The following is an 18,234-nucleotide window of genomic DNA, read 5'->3' on the forward strand; positions in this document are numbered from 1 at the left end:
ACTGGATCACTCCATACATTGCTGGTAGGAACGTAAAATGGCACAGCCACTCTGGAAAACAGTTTGGCAAGTTCTTAAAAACTATATATACAATAACCATACAACCCAGTAAGTGCACTCCTGGGCATTTATCCCAGAGAAATGAAAACTTAGGTTCACAAAAAAACTATGCACAAATCTTTATAGCACTTTTATTTGTAACAGCCAAAAACTATAAATGACCCAGATGCCTTAAACAGGTAAATGTTTAAACAAATTCATACTAGGGAATACTGCTCAGCAATGCAAAGGGATGAGCTATTGATGCATGTAACGACATGGATGAATTTCCAGAGAATTATGCTGAGTGGAAAACAAAAACAAAAAACTCCAAAAGGTGACATACTGTATATGATTCCACTCATATAACATTCTTGAAAAAAGCAAAATCATAAAAATGAAGAACAGATGACTGGGTCCCAGAGATTAAGGGGAGAGAAAGCAGCAGATGTTGGCTATAAAAATGATAATATAAAGGGTCCTTGTGGTGATGGAAAAGGTCTGTATCTTGATTGTGTCAATGACAATATCCTAGTTGTGATACTGTACCACAGTTTTGCAAGACGTTACCACTGGGGGAAACTGGGTAAAAGATACATGGGCTAGCTCTACTATTTCTTAGAACTGTGAGTAAATTGACAATTATCTTAATAAAAAGTTTAATTTAAAATTACAAAGACCAAAACTATCAGAGCTGATTAATTTTCTTAAGTTCAATAACATATATTCACACAAGGCAAAACTAATATGTAGAGAGAGGGTGAATTTTCATTAACAGCCAAAATTAGCTGACCAAAAAAAACCCAGTATAGGTATGAAAATCAAACAGCAGTATGTAATACAAAAAACATTCCTAGATATAAAGAATCACTACACACAGAGTACTAGTTTCAATTCAATGAGAAAACAGAACAAATTTAAACTTTCATATACTAGTAACAATTTAAAAATATATTTTAAAAAAATTGACAGAATTACAGGAAAAAAACCCCCACCACTCTAACAAAAGATTAACATTCTCTCTCTAAAAACATAAAGATATATGATTTGAACAGCAGAATTAACAAGCTATTTACTGGACATATATCTTTGTGCCAACAACTGGAAAATACACACTCTCTTCAAGTACAAACAATATTTATTTTTAAAAATGACAACATAGTCTCAATAGATACCCAAGGATTGATACCATACAGATCATGCTGCCTGAACACAATACAAATCAATAACTAAAGGAACTCTCATATGTTTGGAAATAAAACTTTCACTGACCGATAAATTATTCACAGTGGAAAATAGAAAAATAGTCACAAGTGAAAATACTACACATCAAAACTTGTGTGATGCAGGAAAAGCAATACACAGAAATTCATGGTCTTAAATGCCTATATTAAAATGATAAAAATTAATAAGCAAAACATCTAACTTAAGAAATTAGAAAAATAGAAACCCAAAAGAAGTATAAGGAGAAAAATGAGCAGAAATTAGTGAAATGCGGGAAGAATACACTAAAGAGCAAAAAAAAAGACAAAAGCTTCATTCTTTGAAGTCTTTAAAAAATTGCCAAACTTTTAGCTTTTAAAACTGATCAAAGATGGCTTAAAAAAAACTAAAAGGGATATTACCTACAGATACTACAAAATTAGAGGTTAACAAATTAATGCTATAAATTCAAGAACATGGATGAAATGGACAACTTTCTATTAAAGTATAATCTACCAAAAACTGGTTTGAAAATTGAAGATACGAACAAGTCTATAACCAAAGCAATTCAATTAGTGGTTAAGAAGTGTCCCACAAAGAAAACACCAGTAACAATTTTACAAGGGAGAGCTACCAAACACTTAAGAAATGCAGTATTCTAATCTCATATAAACTCTTTCAGAAGAGAAAAAGTATAATATTTTTAAATGATAGGTCAATATTACTCATTAGAGGCAAAAATTTTGAATTAACTATCTTCAAACTGAATCCAATAATGAAAAAAAGGAGAGAGATCAGGGTTGACTATATTTGGAAAAAAAGGTTGATTTAAATATCAGAATATCCATCAGTGTATGTCATTATATTAATAGGTTACAGAAGGAAAACATTAACAGGAGTTTAAGGAATAAAAACTACGATCCTCTCAAAAGATGCAAAAAAGGTTTCTGATAAAAAAAATTAGCAAACTAGTAACAGAAACATCCTTAACCTGAGAAGATTATCTACAATAAACCTACAGCAAGCATCATACTTAACTGTGAAACTTTGAAAGTATTTCCTTTAAAATCAGGAACAAGATCTGGATGCCCCCATCATCGCTTCTATTCAACACTGTACTGGAGATCCTAGCCAGCACATTAAGACAAGAAAAGAAAGAAAAAAAAAAAGCATAAGAATTGGAAAAGAGGACACAAAGAGGTCATTATTCACAGATTGGTCTGTCTACACAAAAAATCCAAAAGAATGTATAATCTATCACAATTAGGAATATAGCAAGGTTGTTACACAAAGTCAAATCTTACTTATATACAGCAGCAGGGTAGAAAATATAATTATAAAAAAGATGTCATTTATTATCTGATACAAAAATAAGGTACCTAGAAATAAATCTAACAAAATATTTGCAATAGTTTAGTTGAAAAAAATTATAAAACTTTAAAAGACACTGTAAAAGACCTAAACAAATGGAGATTATGATGTTTACAGTCAAGAAAACTTAACAAAATGTTCATTCTCTCCAAACTGGTTTACAGATTCAATGCATTTCCCATCAAAATCCCAACAAAGGGTATGAGAGCATGGGAAGGTGTGTGTGTGTCTATGTAACTTAAAAAGATAATTCTAAAATTATATGGAGAAGCAAACAGCCAAGAAGCTTTTTGAAGACCTATTAGGCAGGAGAACTTGATCTGCTTCCATGTCCCCCAATGACTGTCTAGACTGTTTCAAATCGACCTTCCCAGTAAAAACTTAAAACCTAAACATAATATTAAAAAGAAAAATCAATTTGAAGGCATCAGGCACTACAAAGGTACCAAAGACCTGAGAAGCAAAGACTGTGGAGAGAAGGGAAGCCTAGAACATTGGATGCCCTTTCCCCTGGAGATATTTGCTAATGGAAGACAGGCAAGCGATGGATAGGTTGAGAAATCAAGCAGAACTTTGAATAGCTGGGGAAACAAGAAGATATTTGAAATTATTACCTGTAAGAGCTGGTATTGGGGATATATAATGAATCCTTCCTACAAGTACATATGAAAAAGACAGGTGGTCCAATAAAAAAGGTGTAAAATATTTGGCAAGCCACATCACAAAGGATAAATGGCCAATAGGTATATTAAAAGGGGTTTAATATCATTATTAATTAGGGGAATAAGAAAATGCAAATTAAAAGCACTCGACAACCACCAAAATGTCTAAAACTGAAAGGTTGGACAAGAAAGGATGTGGAGCAACTGGAACTCTTATTATTTTGCCAGTGGAAGGGAATGAAGAAATTACAACTACATACAACAATGTGCATGACAGGAAAGAAGGGAGGAAAGGAAGCAGGGAAGGAGGGAAAACGAAAGGAGGATAAAGCTCTTACAAATTAAAAATGTAATTACTGAAGTAAGTTTAACAGTTCAAAGACAAAATCAAGAAACTCTCCCAGAGTGTAAACAAATAAAATATCAATCTAGGAGGTCCAACATTCACCTGTCAAGAAAACAGAAAAGGGAGAAAAGAAATTATCAAAGAAATAGATAATTCCCCCAAATGAAGTCTTAGAACTGAAAAGGTACTCACCAATCAATGAAAAAGGCCTACAACACATTTCACAATACCAAAGATAAAGAGATCGCCATAGAGACTGTAAACAAGGTTACTACAACGGCATAACCAACAGATCTGCAATGGACCTCTACTAGCAACACTAGGCATTTTAAATTCCTAGAGCAAAACTTTCGAAGTTCAGAAAGAAAAAAATGTCTTACCAACTTAAAATTCTATATCTAAACTTTTCAATCAGAAACAAAGCATGCCATTTTCAAACATTCAAGAAATTACAAAGTTTATCACCAGCCTATCCTTGCTAAAACAACTACTTATGATTATATTCTAGTAAAAAAAAAAAAAAAAGACACGGTCTCCAAATAACAAGACCTAACTAACACAGGAGTCAATGTAAAGTAATCCCAGATGATCAGTATACAAGCACACCAAGAAAGCAAGCTGCCCAAATTAGAATAGGAAGATTGAGAGCTCCAGAAAGCCTATCCTCAAGAAAAACTGAATGGTTACAACATGACGACACATGGTAATATATAATTTAAAAAATCATATCCATGAGATCTCCTCACTCAAGCAGGACTTAGTTGTATTTCTCCTTTAAGGAGCATAGGTTTAATGACAGAAGTTCCTCTCCAGCTGGACACTACTTGGTTCTACTGTGTCTAACACATAGATCAGCGTACATATCACAAAGCCTGGGTACTAATACTCAATTTTTAGAATCTCCTGAACAAGTACAGAAAAGTTTAGGAGACTTATAAACTATAATATAAATGCTATAAATTTTAACAGTGTAACAGAAAATAAAGGCTAGAAGGAGAGGAAGTGTAGTGGTAGGATAAACAAAGAGAAATGAATGGGTGTTAAATCTTTCTGGGAAAGACTGGGAACTAAAGAAATAATGTCTAAAACTGGTATGCCAAGAAACAGAAATTTACCTATTACAAAAAGTTAAAAATAATCAACAGCAGAATAGGAACAAAAATATAACAGAATTAAAAACAAAGTGGGAAAACATACTGACCTGAATTTCTCAACTAATAGAAAGTCAAGCAACAAACACTGTTTAAGGCTGAAAGAAAAATCAATATATATGTGGTATTTTTGAGTTCTGAAATTAACCTAAATTTTTTTTTTTTTAAGTAACAGTTTAAGGCAGTTACATCAGGAGTGGGACTTAGTGGGAAAGGACTTTTCCTTTGGAATTTTTCTGCACTATCTACACAAGTATTGCTTTCATTCAAAGAAAAAAAAAGATGAGGAATGGAAATAAGATGAAAAATGTTATTAAATCCACTTTCCATATTAGGGAAAAATTTAAATAACTTTTTAAATGTCATAAATTAAATATCCATGCTAATGTCAAATAAATATACATTTTGTGACATAGTCAAGATCTGCTTTTATTGACCTATATGAGTAGGCAAATGGACAGCTCTGAGTGTCTTTGTTAAGTTTATACTGTTCTCTTCAAAGGCAAAATAAACTTATCTGTTTCAAACTATTTTCCCAAAAAGTCTAGGAAAAAGGCCACATTACTGAGGGGGTTCCAAGGTAACAGTCATAGAAAACAGTTTAAACTATGATAACAAATGATTCCACATTAACAGTTTTATTTATATGAATAAAAACACTATTTGTCAAGACAAGTCAATGGGGAAAGAATTGTCTTTTAAAAAGTAGTGCTGTGAAAACTGAATATCCACATGCAAAAGAAGCTGAATCCCTATCCCACACAATAAACAAAAATTAACTGAAAATGGATCAAATGACCTAAATGTAAAAGCTAAAACTATAAACTCTTAGATGAAAAGAGACATAAAACTTTGTGACACTGACTAGACAATGGTTTTTTAGATTTGACATCAAAAGCACAAACAACAAAAAAAGTAGATAAACTTTGTCAAAATTAAGAACTTTTGTGCTTCAAAGTACACTATCGAGAAAGTGAAAAGACGGTCCACAAAAAGAAAGAAAATATTTGCAATAACATCTGATAAAGAACTTGTATCTAGAATAAAGAATGTAAACTTAAAAAACAACCCAATTAAAAAATGGGCAAAGGGTCTGAAATGGCACGTCTCCGAAACAGATATACAAATGGCCAGCCAATAAGCACACGAAAAGATGTTCCACATCATTAGTCATCATGGAAACACATGGGTGTGAAGTGGTATCTCATCAAAACCCCAATGAGATACCACTTCACACCCATGAGAGAGGAAGCAGAGAAATTAGAACCCTTATACATTACTGCTGGGAATGTAAAATGGCATAGTAGTTTTGGAAAACAGTATAGTAGTTCCTCAAAAACTTAGAGTTGCCACATGGCCCAGGAATTCCACTCTAAGGTAACCACTCAAGAGAATTGAAAATGTATGTCCACACAAAACTTACACACTTTTAGATGAATATCCCTACTAGTCAAAAAGTAGAAACAACCTAATGTACATAAATTCATGAATGGATAAACAAAATGTGGTACATTCCATACAATGGAATATTATTCAGCCATAAAAAGGAATAAAGTAGTGATACACGCTACCACATAAATGAACCTTGAAAAGGCTATGTTAAATGAAAGAAGCCAAACACAAAAAGCCACATGTATATTTCTATGAAACGTCCAGAACAGGCAAATCTAGAGACGGAAAATAGATTAGTGAATGCTAAGGGCTGGGGGTAAGAGAGTACAGAGTGACTGCTAATGAGTATACAGTTTTTTGGGGGATGATGAAAATGTTTTGAAGTTATATGGTGGTGATAGTTGCACAACTTTGTGAACAGATCAAAAGCACTGAATTGAATGACCACTTTAAAAGACTAAATTTTATGGTATGTGAATATCTCAACTAAAAAATCTGAAAAGACTAGCTAGGATCCAGTCCAGAAAAACAAAGGTAAAAATGCTGAGAAAAGAGAAACATCTGGAGAATGCTATACTTAGGAAAATGTTGGCTCTGTCAGAAAAGATACCTGTGTTTACCAGAGGGACGGTGCAGACCTAACTAAGGAGTAAACAAATGCAAAGTATCTACTACAGGTATAAATATTTTGTTTAATGACTATTAGGAATTATTTATTTCATTTTAATTTAAATACAATTGACCCTTGAATAACACAAATATGAACTGTGCAGGTCCACTTATACACGATTTTTTTTTTCAATAAATACAATTGGCCTTTCAATCTGTGTGTTTCACATTTGTGGATGCCACCACCTGCAGATCAAAAACTGTATTTTCACATTTCCAACCGCAGTTTCCCAACCAAGGATCAAAAATACTGTTTCAATACGTAGTTGGTTGAACACGTGTATATGAAGAGCCAATTGAAGAGTCAGAAGATATATGTAGATATCCAACTGCGCAGGGGTCACTGTCCCCTGCTCCAGTCTGTTCAAGAGTCAACTGTAGCTTTGAATGTGCTTTCATAGATGTGACCTCAAGTGAGGTCTTCCTGGAAATTTTAGTTGTGTCCATTAATAGCTTTGAATCACATGGTGGATTGTTACATCTATCACAACTATTAGACTATTTCCTTGCCTGATAGTTGGGGAGTAGGACGAACGAGGACCTCTAACCTCAATTTCCCCTTTAACTACCCTTTCTCCCCCTTCAACCCAACAGCACCTGAAGCTACCAGGATGGCAAGTCCTGTTAGGTCTAAGGAATCACTCAACCCTTCTAGACAAAAAATCTTCTGTTATAAAATTACTTAAGCCTCTTAGCATAAAAGATCATCTGTGTCTGGTTTACCAGTATCTACTGATAAATTAATTAAACAAGGAGTCCACCAGATTGGGGTAGTTCTAATGCCACAGCATCAGTGCAAGTAAACCAAAACCTAAGCCCGTAAATACCTTCAGGTTATTAAAGCAAAATCTAAGGACAACAATCACAAACAGCCAACTAGGATTTAGGCTATAGCCAGTCAATAATTTCCATACTTTGCTTTCACTTTTTCTCTATAAAAGTTTTTCCCCAGCTCCTATCAACAGAGTCCCTCTAACCACTCAGGTTTTGCAATTCAGATCCATTTTGCTTAAATAAATTCCTAAGATTTTAACATGCCTCAGTTCATCTTTTAATAGTTCTGGTGTCAGATGCAGAATCCAAAGGAGAGTCCCAAGAAGCAACCTGTGGAAAGTATCCACTGAGTCCACTGCATTCACTGCTTTCCTGCTGCATCTGGAGGTCGCAGGTAAGTCTCTTAAATCTGAGCTTCGCAGTTTTGGTTTTAAAGAGCTCTTCAGAGTTGAGCATTTCTTTTTCATGACTGGGTCTGTGGTTGGCAGACTTAAAGGAAACCAGACAGGATACAGTGCAAGGCCTCGGGTACTAGGGCAGTGTGGGGAGAAACGGGTTTCTCTGAGTTTGCATAATCCGGTACTTCCCCATGTGGGACCCCTGGATAACTATACATATAAAAATTATGAGCTCAGACCTGTGTTTTTCTGAACCCATGGGTTAATCTTACCAAAAATAATCTCAAATTACAGTGGCCACAGTCAGGAACCTAAATAAGTTTATTCATTTATGAAGTTTTCTAAAACACACACACACACACACACACACACACACACACACACCCTGAATTTCCCCAAAACAATGTTTATTTTTTGTATTGGCATGCATAAGTTTATAAGAAACTAAATGAATCAAAAATTTCACCTTTAAAAGATTCTTTACTAAAGGCTAATGAAAAATTTAAGCTACAAGCTGATGGTGAATCTAAAAATATACACTAACTTGAACCTGACTGTTCAGACTGTGCCTTCCCTTCACCCTCATCTCCCTAAATATTCTAAACCTACTAATAATCCCCTTACTCAATTGCTTTTTCACTCCTAAGATGAGCTAAAGAGGTTAAACAAATGCTTTTTAAAGTGAGGCCCTTCACTGAGCTTGTAATACCAAATACAATCATCTTTTCTCCGTGGTCAAAAGCTGAACACTTAGTGCCATCACCAAAGATTTTTCAAACCCTAAAAAGACTCCTCAAAAACTTTATGAGGAACTTAGAACTCTAATTAGAGCTTACAATCTGGAACTCCCAGGTTTCTACCAATTTATTCACATGACATTAGGACCTGGTGACACCTGAATATGGATGGCAGAAGCTACATGGGAAGATCCTGAGTAATATTAAAGACCCACATAACTAATCACTCTGCCAGGAGTGGCCCAAAACACACTAGAAAAGTAGCCCAAGACCTACAATATAAATAAGGCAATTCTGCAAAAGACTGACTGGTTTGTCATTCAATCTTGCAAACAAAGATGAACCAATCTCAAACTATAAAATGAAATTGGAAACCCTTTCTGTGAAACATTCTTGGCTTATTTTATTAAACGGAGGCAAAGAAAATGCCTTGATTTCCTTATTCATTAGAAGACACCAGTCCCAGCCAAATAAACAAACACAAGTTGGGCTGTGAAACCACCCCTCTTGTTGAATGAACAACCCTAGCTGTTAATTCATTTTTAAAAAAACCTTGTAGGAAGATAAAATTTAAGAAGCCAATAAACATATGGTCCTTCAGTCCATGGGCTGAGAGGACCTCCACATACACATTTCAAGCCAGAATCTAGGGGTCCTCCACTCAGGAACACTGTGCCCCAAAATGCCTGCCTTTCTTGTAAACAACCACGGCACTGGAAAAGGAAATAATCTCCTACTGAACTCACTGTTGAACAGACCTCCACTGATTAATCCAAACTGTTTTTCCACTGGGGGAAGTTCTTTTAAAAATTGATTACCAAAATAATAATAATCATTGATGGGGCTCCAAGGGATCCTTCAGTAAACTGCTCCCCATGATACCTCTAAATGAGCAAAAAGAAACTAAGACAAAAATTAATAGAGACTCCTGTACAGTACTGATGGATACCAGAGCTACTTTATCTACTTACATAAAGCAGCAAATCCCTAGAAGTAGAGAATATGTCTGTAGTGGGGGTTTCTAACCAAATTCAAAGGTACCAGTACCTACCTATGTCTAAATCATTTTTAGGAAACCGCATTTTCTATGTGACACTGCCCAGTCAACCTGCCCAGAAAACGAGACTTGTTTTCTAAAATTGAGGAGTCATATAAAATTTAACTCAGGGCGAAGGTGGCAAGAAGCCCCTGAAACAGCTCAAGAAGCAGGCCAAGGATATGGATGAGGAACATATAGCATTCACAAAGAATCAGAAAGAAGAGCAGAAGAAATTCAGGGAGTTAAAAGTAAAGGCCATGGCGAAGGGCTCCCTGACCACAGGTGGAATTAAGAAATCTGGCAAAGAGTTGTTCCTTATGTCTGCAGCAATGGTGATACCTAATTCCATTCCCGTTTTAACATCTCAATTCCTTGCCATAACATCTTTTGCCACCTATAGCTAGAATGAAGTTCTTTTGGAGACTGTTGTACATGTAAAGATAAACTTTTGTAAAAAAATAAAATTTAACTCAGAAAGAGAAATGATCTTAGAATTCCCTCACCCTCCTGAACTGAGCTGCTCTGCTCCTCTGCGAGCAGGTATTGATGAAATTGAGAAAGTAAGAAAGCCCTGGTCTCTCAAAGTGCCAGAGTGCCTATGGGCTTCTTCAATGTACAAAGGCAAAATTAAGAGCTCTGAACCCATAAAAATCCAAATAGGTCACTCTAAATGCCTGCCTAAATCCCCTAAATATCCACTAAAACTAGAATCTACCCTAGGGCTCTTACCAACTGTAGAAGACTTAAGTAAAGACGTATTCCGTGCACTAGTCCCTATGATATCCAATCTTACCCATTAAAAAGCCAAATGGACAGAGTTGGAGATTTGTCCAGGGTCTCCGAGCAATTAATAACTGTGATACCACTGTTCCCTGTAGTTACAAATCAAATACATTGTTATCTAATGTACATACAGACTCAAAATGGTTCACAATGGTGGATCTTTGCTTTCTTTAGTATCCCAGTTGACAAGGAGAATCAACATTTATTTACATTCGCTTGGGAAAACTAACAATATACCTGGACTATAATGCTACAGGGTACATGGAGGCCCCATCCTAATTGTCACAGGTTTATATTAAGGCTTGGCAAACCTTACAGTTCCCTAAGAACTCTACACTCATTCAATACATAGATGATTTATTACTATGATCCCCTACAAGGGAGGATTCAAAAATATATTCAATTTATCAAATCAATAATAGCATAAGGACTCCAAGGGAAAACTCCAATTCTCAAAAGAGAAGGTTCACTGCAGAAGGCATTTCCCTCTCACCTAAAAGAATAAACACTATCCAAAACGTCCCTAGACCTATAACTAAATTACAATTAAGGAGTTTCTTCAGATTTGCAGAGTACTGTAGATTTCGGGTTCCAAATTTTTCTCTGATCAAAACTCCCCTGTATGAGCTTACAAGGAACTAAATTCCTGAGTCCTTACTCTGGGAAGATAATCATGAGCAAGCCTTTTACAAACTAAAATCGGCCCAACAAACTCTAGCCCTAAGATTCCCAAATTATAGTAAACCTTCCACCGTATTTGTCCACAAGCGTGATAATCAAGCACAAGGCGTTCTAACAAAAGAGCATGGAGGAATACCAGACCTATTACTTACTATAGCTTACAATTAGACCCCGCAGCCTGAACACACCTAAATTGCTTGAAAGCAGTAGCCACAGCAGCTAAACTGATAGAAGCTTCAGCTGAATAGGTATTAAGATATGACTTACAAGTACCTCATACTATTGAGTCTATTAAGCTCTGATCAGACTCAACATTTTTCAGCAAGCAGACTAACACCTTATGAGAACCTTCTCCTTTCACCTTCTAAATTCCATTTTAAGAGCTGCAAATTGTGCAATCCTGCAACCCTTGCCTGACAATGACAGATCACCATAACCGTGTAGATGTGGTGTAAAGGTTATTAAGCCCTCACACTGACTTACAATACATACCATTAGAAAGCTCAGATTTAATACTTTTTGTCAATGGATCCTATGCTAAGAATGCAGAAGGGAAATATCAAGCAGGATATTCAGTAATGAGTCAATATGAACTATTGGAAAGGGGAACCCTTCCCCATTTTCAGTCTGCCCAACTAGCAGAACTACATGCCCTCACTCGGGCTTGTCAGCTATCCAAAGGAAAATCAGTAAACATTTATACTGATAGCAAATATGCCTTAGGGTGGTCCATGACTTTAATATGTTATAGAAACAGAGGGTTCCTCACTTCTACTGCAACCCATAAATCAAAAATGGGCCTCAAATGAATTACAATTATTATTATTATTATTATTATTAATTGCAATTATTGTTAAAACTGAAGCTCATACCAGAAAAACAGAACCTGGGTATCAGAGAAATGCTCTAGCAGACTTCCATGATACATTAGCCAGAACTAAAATTATTCCAATATGCAACCTGAATGAACTCTATAAGATTGATTCTAACTAAATTATTTATGATAATTTATACAAAAGACAAAATCAGGCACTCAAGCTGGAGTAACAATGTTGAGACAACAAGGGTGCAAATTTAATATTAAACAAGGACTCACTGAGAGCCCTGACAGCCACCTGATTCCTCCTGCGTTCTTAAAACTGACATTACTAAAAGCTCTACATTCAGCTGCTCATCATGGCAAGATACAATGAACCAAATTATGAAAAAGTATTGGTGAGATGATTGCTCCAAGATTGCAAAATTGGTTTATGGCCAATGTCTGGTTTTGTCAAGCCCACAACTCTGGGAAAGGCCATTAAGGTATTAGATGGAACATTCCCACCACCTAGTAGGCCATTTGAACACCTACAAATAAATATAATTCAATTGCCTCCCACGTGCAATTGTTTACATGTTCTCAGGATGGACTGAAGCCTTTCCATGCAGAAAGACCGTTGCCACAACAGTGGCTAAGAAGCCTTTAGAAAACATATTTCTTTTATGGAGTATACCCAGAGAAATCTCCAGTGATGGGGAACTCATTTCATTGGATAAATAAACAATTAAATAAGGCACTGCTGATACAATGGCATTACCATTGTCCTTACTGTCCTCAGTCACCTGGTAAAGTTGAACAGACTAATGGTAACTTAAAACTAAAATTAGCTAAATTAACAGAATCAACCGGATTGCCCTGGACAAAAGTTCTACCACTGGTTTTGATGGCAATTAGATCAATGCCTATAGAAAAGCATAAATTAACACCTTACGAAAGAGTAATAAGATCTATGTCTTTGATGACAGAATCACATATGTCTCCTGTACTCAATATGACTCGATATTTTAAGGCTTTAATACATTACATCAAAGTGGCTTTCCACCAGGCAAAGGAAACTTTCTGTGAATCTCCAACAGATGGTCAAACTTTCCACAACTTAGAATCTGGAGAGGTCTTCTGGTAATGACACCTAAGAATGCCCCTGAACCTAGCTGAAAGGGACCATGTCAGATTCTCCTCAATACTCAGAATCAAAACGACCAGGATAAATAGCAAAAGCAATTCTTCCATGGATCTGACATCACAACCTGAGTTTCACAATGAAACAAAAGCAATTTAATGGTAACTAAGGGTAGCACTAACACCAAATTTCTGGTCAATCTCTCACGTATGACATGACAACCAAAAGAAAGGAATTGTTAATTAAATGAAGCCATTAGACTTAGGTGACTCTAAGGCTGTGGCAGGCACCTCTATGTATGCAAACCCAAATCTCAGCCTATAAACTGCCAGCTAGGGTGTAAGTTACAGCCATTCAATAATTTCCTTAATTTGCTTCTGTCTTTTCTCTGTAAGTTTCTCCCCAGCTCCCATCAACAGTCTCCTAACCACTTCTGGTTTGGTGCTGATTCAAATCTATTTTTGTTCAAATTCCTAAAATTGTTAATATGCCTTGGTTTATCTTTTAACTCCATTAATAGCTTTGAATCACATGGTAGATTCTTTTACATCTATCATATCTATTAGGCTATTTATTATCTTGCCCAATAGTTGGAGGGTATGTGGGATAGAGACCTCTAACTCAAATCTCCCATTAACTTTCCTTTCTCCTTCTGCAATCCGACAGCACCTGAAGCTACCAGGATGGCAGATCTTCCCAGGTGTCAGGCACCAAACACTCAAGCCTTCTAGACAAAAAAATCTTCTGTTACAAAATTACTTAAGCCTCTTAGTATGAACGATCTTCTGTGTCTGATTTACCAGTATCCATTAAGAAAGTTATACTCAACTGGCTAGTGAGCCCAAATACGAACCCAGACATTTGCACATACATTCACTCTCATTTTCTGACACACAAAGAAACTGTCAATGCACAAAAAGGGAATGAGGAATACAGAAGAGAGATCCTTTAAAAAACAATCTTACAACGATAGAGCCCCCTCCACCTCTACATTTGAGTGGAGAGAAGTAGGGGGAGTGGATTAGCCAGGTTAAATTGTAGTAGGGGTCTTTTTAAGGACCGCTGAAGGACTGTACCAGCGGGTATTATGCATCCTGTCTAACTGAAGAAAGGAGGGACTTCAGAACCCCAACTATTCTCCCTCTCCACCACTGCTGTGCTTGGGTCCACTAGAGACTATTTTTTGGGGAGAGAGCAGAACGGGGGTGACAGGGGCCAGGCCATCAGCTCTTGCAAGCTTATCTCAGGTTAATTCACAAATAATTAATTTGCAAACTAGTTAATTTGCAAACTCCTAACAACATAAATGCTGCAAATAAGCAATTTGTAAATTGAATAATTTCTTCTTGAGCACCCTGGAAATTTCTAATACGAGATGATTATAATCTTTAACTGTTCAGACCACAATTTCCCTTCACAGAAAACTTGCCCTTTCCTCACCCTCAAACCACCAGGATGATCTTATGAGTCAAGTTTGTATGATATGACTCTAACCTTCTGACTACAGATGATTAGAACAGAAGAGAACCCTCACCTAAGCTAAGCCAATCAGACCCTCTCTCCCAGAAAGAAAGGTGTGGTGGTATTCTGCTGGTCACTTGAACTGAAATAAGGAAAGTATAGGGCTGCTACGTTCTGCTATGACCAGACAAGATCTCTGGTATTGGTTCACATAGCAGTCTCAAAAACTGAAATTGTCAAGCAGCCTCTTAAGTTTCTACAGTTGTCTCTTCAAATAACCCCCTCCTCCAACCCCTCCCCCTACAAGGGACAAGAGTCACTAAAGCACAATGAGAATGATCTTTCCCAAAATTACTGACCTCCAGTACAGGAGATGGCAGCACCAGCCAGAAGTGACTTGCTCTGCTTATACAGGCACCTAGGGAGTAGCCTTGATGATAATGGACCAAGATAATGGAAATCCTTTCAGCAGACTATCAGCAGCCAAATATGTGACATCAGGTCAGCTACTTCCTCTATGGCCAAGAAGTTAGCCAACAAACTAATCCCTGTGATTCTCTTCGTGCTTTAACTTACTTTACTATTATTCCAACCGCTAAGCACATTCTGAAGCAGAGGCCATTTATAATGTCCTAGATGTTCTATCCTCTTTTTATTTTCTAATAACATTATTTAGTCAGTTGTATGTCGTGTGAAGGAAAAAGGGGCTATGTAACAAATCTGGCAAGCTCAGTGACCAAAGTAACCTCACACGACGATCTGATCATAAATTCCTCCCAGAGCAGGTCATGGTGGGCAGTCAGGCCCGGGCTTATAACTTTCTTAGTAAAAGGTTTATCTTTGCCTTAAGCAAGCCCTGTCCATTGTTCTTTCTAATCTAGGTTAACACACCTTTGAAATGCCAGAGTAATCCTCTTTTCCAGACCCCTCTGGTAACCACTCTCAAGAAAGCACATAATCTTTGTTGCCTGTATACATCCCTATTTACTATAAATGTTAAATATAAACTATCTTGTACCCCCAATGTAAAAGTGTATCTCTCCATTTTACTTTTTATCTAATCATAGGGATCTTCTAGCTTTGCGCTCTCTACCCCCTCTACCATGGATTTCATGGTATCTTCCTTACATTCTCTCCTTTGATTCCAAATGGATAAAAAGGACTGCAAAACTGCCAATCTCCAGAGCACTTTTAAGATCTTGCTTCTTAGCATGTCCTCCTCGGTGGGGCTCAAATAAACTCTAATAAACTCAAAAATTTTCCATAGGTCTTGGATGTTCTTATATGGACAGTCACAAAAAAAGGGTGTTGGTTATTTATCATTCAATTTAGTCCCATGAGGATAGCTGGGAGTGGACCCAAAGGAAACTGAACAAAACAGTATAGCTCAGACTCTAGAGCACCAACTCTAAAGCTAGACATCTGAAGTTAAAAAAATCCCATCTTCCAGTCTAGAGCTGTGTGATCCAGGTCAGGTTATTTAATCTCTGTGCCTTAATTTCTTTATAGAATTGTTGTGAAAATTTAATAAGTATGTATGTGAAGTGCTTGCACCAGAGCCAGGCATGTAATAAGCACTATAGTATAATGGATATCTACCATTATTATCATCATCATCACTCCTTGCAATGCATAAGGGGATGGGGGAGACACAATTCATCTTCAAATGGAGAAGATGCCACTGAGCAGCTAAAGACTGCAGTGAATAATTCTTCCAGCATCTGCACAGCCCAAACCCTCCCCTACTCTGAAAATTCTCCCCAGTTAGTCTATTGTTAGTCATCTAATGTGAACTGTAAGAAAGGGGCCATCTTCTATCAAGTGGAGGGAGAAGCAAAGACAACTGATTTACAGAAAGAGATGATGAAGCTGACTCACAAAACAAACTGGGAGAGGGGAGGAGGGAGGGGGGAGAGGCAGAGGGAAAAGCTTCTTTGGTTTCCAACCATTTTGTAGTCCTGATTCCACTCTAACGTAAGCATTGACTACCCTTTCAGCTCTACACCAGAAAATAAATTCTCTGCTTTTTATTATACTTTGACTAACAATATTTGTAAAAGTGTAATACAAGACTTGGAAAAATTTTCATCAACAAAAAATCCTAGAAGAGGAAAAGTTGAATACATCTGTTATTACACAAAAATTAAGGCAATAATGCAGGTAAAGGAAAAAAATTTAACTTCAAACTTCAGTCTTCTCAACCCATCCAAACCTAATGTATGAATTTACACAGGTGAGGCTCAGGCTTGGTTGCTTCAAAGCTCCACAGGTGCTAAAAGCTCTGCCGCTGGGGCTATGAAACACCAAAATCCTTATACTTTTATGATGATGAACCCTTTTTACCTACCATCATGGTTCTCTGTATAAAATAGTACAGGGCATTAATTAATTAATATACTTTTCTCTTTACTGGCAATTACACGATTCTTTTTCAAACAGCAAAGGGAAAAAGGCAGGCATTATGCAGATATAACAACCTCCCTTTATCAGAATCACCAGTACGTTCTTCTGCTGATGTCCACAGTACCAGCCAGGTAACTAGCCAGCATCCTTCCCTGACACCATCCCTCATCAAAAAAATAATAAAAATATATACAAAACTGAATCTTTTACCGTATTCTTTTTCCTTCTTATTCAAAAAAAGTAACCCTAACACCATACGTCTATGTTATGCAAAAGGTTTTCAGTAACTTAATTCCAAGTTCACATTCATCTCTACTTTGTTTTTAAAATCAGGGTTTCCGTCCTTAAGTATTCCACTTATGTCGCCAGTAATTCACTGAGCCATAAAAAAATAAATCCGGCTCGTTTATCACAGTTTTTTTTTCGTTGAGGACTCTGAAGATTAACAGCCCGAGGAAAAATATCCTTTACGTTCGACCCCCTAGCACAGCCCTTTTCAAACCTCTACTATACAAAGGTATCAACAATAAAGTTGTGACCTTGCTCTAAGGCTAAGAGGAAAAATGTTTTTACTCAAGACAAGTTCACAAGCAAACCTCATGACAACCTAGACTTTGCGGATTTCTTACCGTGGCATTAAGAAAATATCAAGGATTAAGGCCCATTATTGAAGGCAGAGTTTCCAAAAGACCACGCTTCTCTCCAATACGTTGAGGAAGCACTGGTGGAAGGGGCCTTATTCGTAACACATCTATCTGTCTAAACGGTAGCATCAACCATACAGGAGAGAGAATTCCCAAACGCAACTTCACGTTTCATTAAACGGTCTTCCCTCTCCACCCGCCCCCCCAAGTGAGAAGCATGTGGACTTCTGAGTCGCCATAGACGCGGCACTCTTCGCGACGGTGGAAAAGCACATCCTGCTTCCCATCTCAGCCCTTTAATAACGGTGAAGTCGAGTCCCCATGAGCTCCTCCTGAGAGAGGCCCTGGTCCTCCGCGCCAGGTGTGCGAAGCCCAGGCCAGACTGACCGGCCGCTAGCCCTGGGCCCCCGGCCCGGTGCCCAGCGCGGCCCGGGCGTCCTCCGCCGCCTCGCTCCCCTCCCCCGCCCCCCGTCCGCCCCCAGCCCGGGCTCCCGCTCCGCCGCGGGCGGGGACTCGGGGCTCCTCAAACCCGTCCCCGCTT

The 18,234-nt window shown here is 37.3% G+C and overlaps 1 protein-coding gene and 1 long non-coding RNA gene across 6 annotated transcripts in view; both read right to left on the reverse strand.

Moving 5' to 3' along the window:
• PIAS2 (protein inhibitor of activated STAT 2) overlaps nucleotides 1-18,234 on the reverse strand; it is a 73,026-nt gene that overhangs the window by 54,505 nt on the left and 287 nt on the right. The gene's annotated exons all lie outside the window — the stretch shown is intronic.
• Nucleotides 5-18,133, reverse strand: LOC118610040. Its single transcript, XR_004953720.1, has 3 exons — nucleotides 17,679-18,133; nucleotides 2,281-2,369; nucleotides 5-51 (listed from the first exon to the last, which is right to left on the reverse strand). It is a non-coding gene; the product is annotated as an uncharacterized LOC118610040 (long non-coding RNA).

This window comes from Rousettus aegyptiacus, unplaced genomic scaffold (assembly GCF_014176215.1).
Source record: "Rousettus aegyptiacus isolate mRouAeg1 unplaced genomic scaffold, mRouAeg1.p scaffold_m13_p_12, whole genome shotgun sequence".
Lineage (NCBI taxonomy): Eukaryota > Metazoa > Chordata > Mammalia > Chiroptera > Pteropodidae > Rousettus > Rousettus aegyptiacus.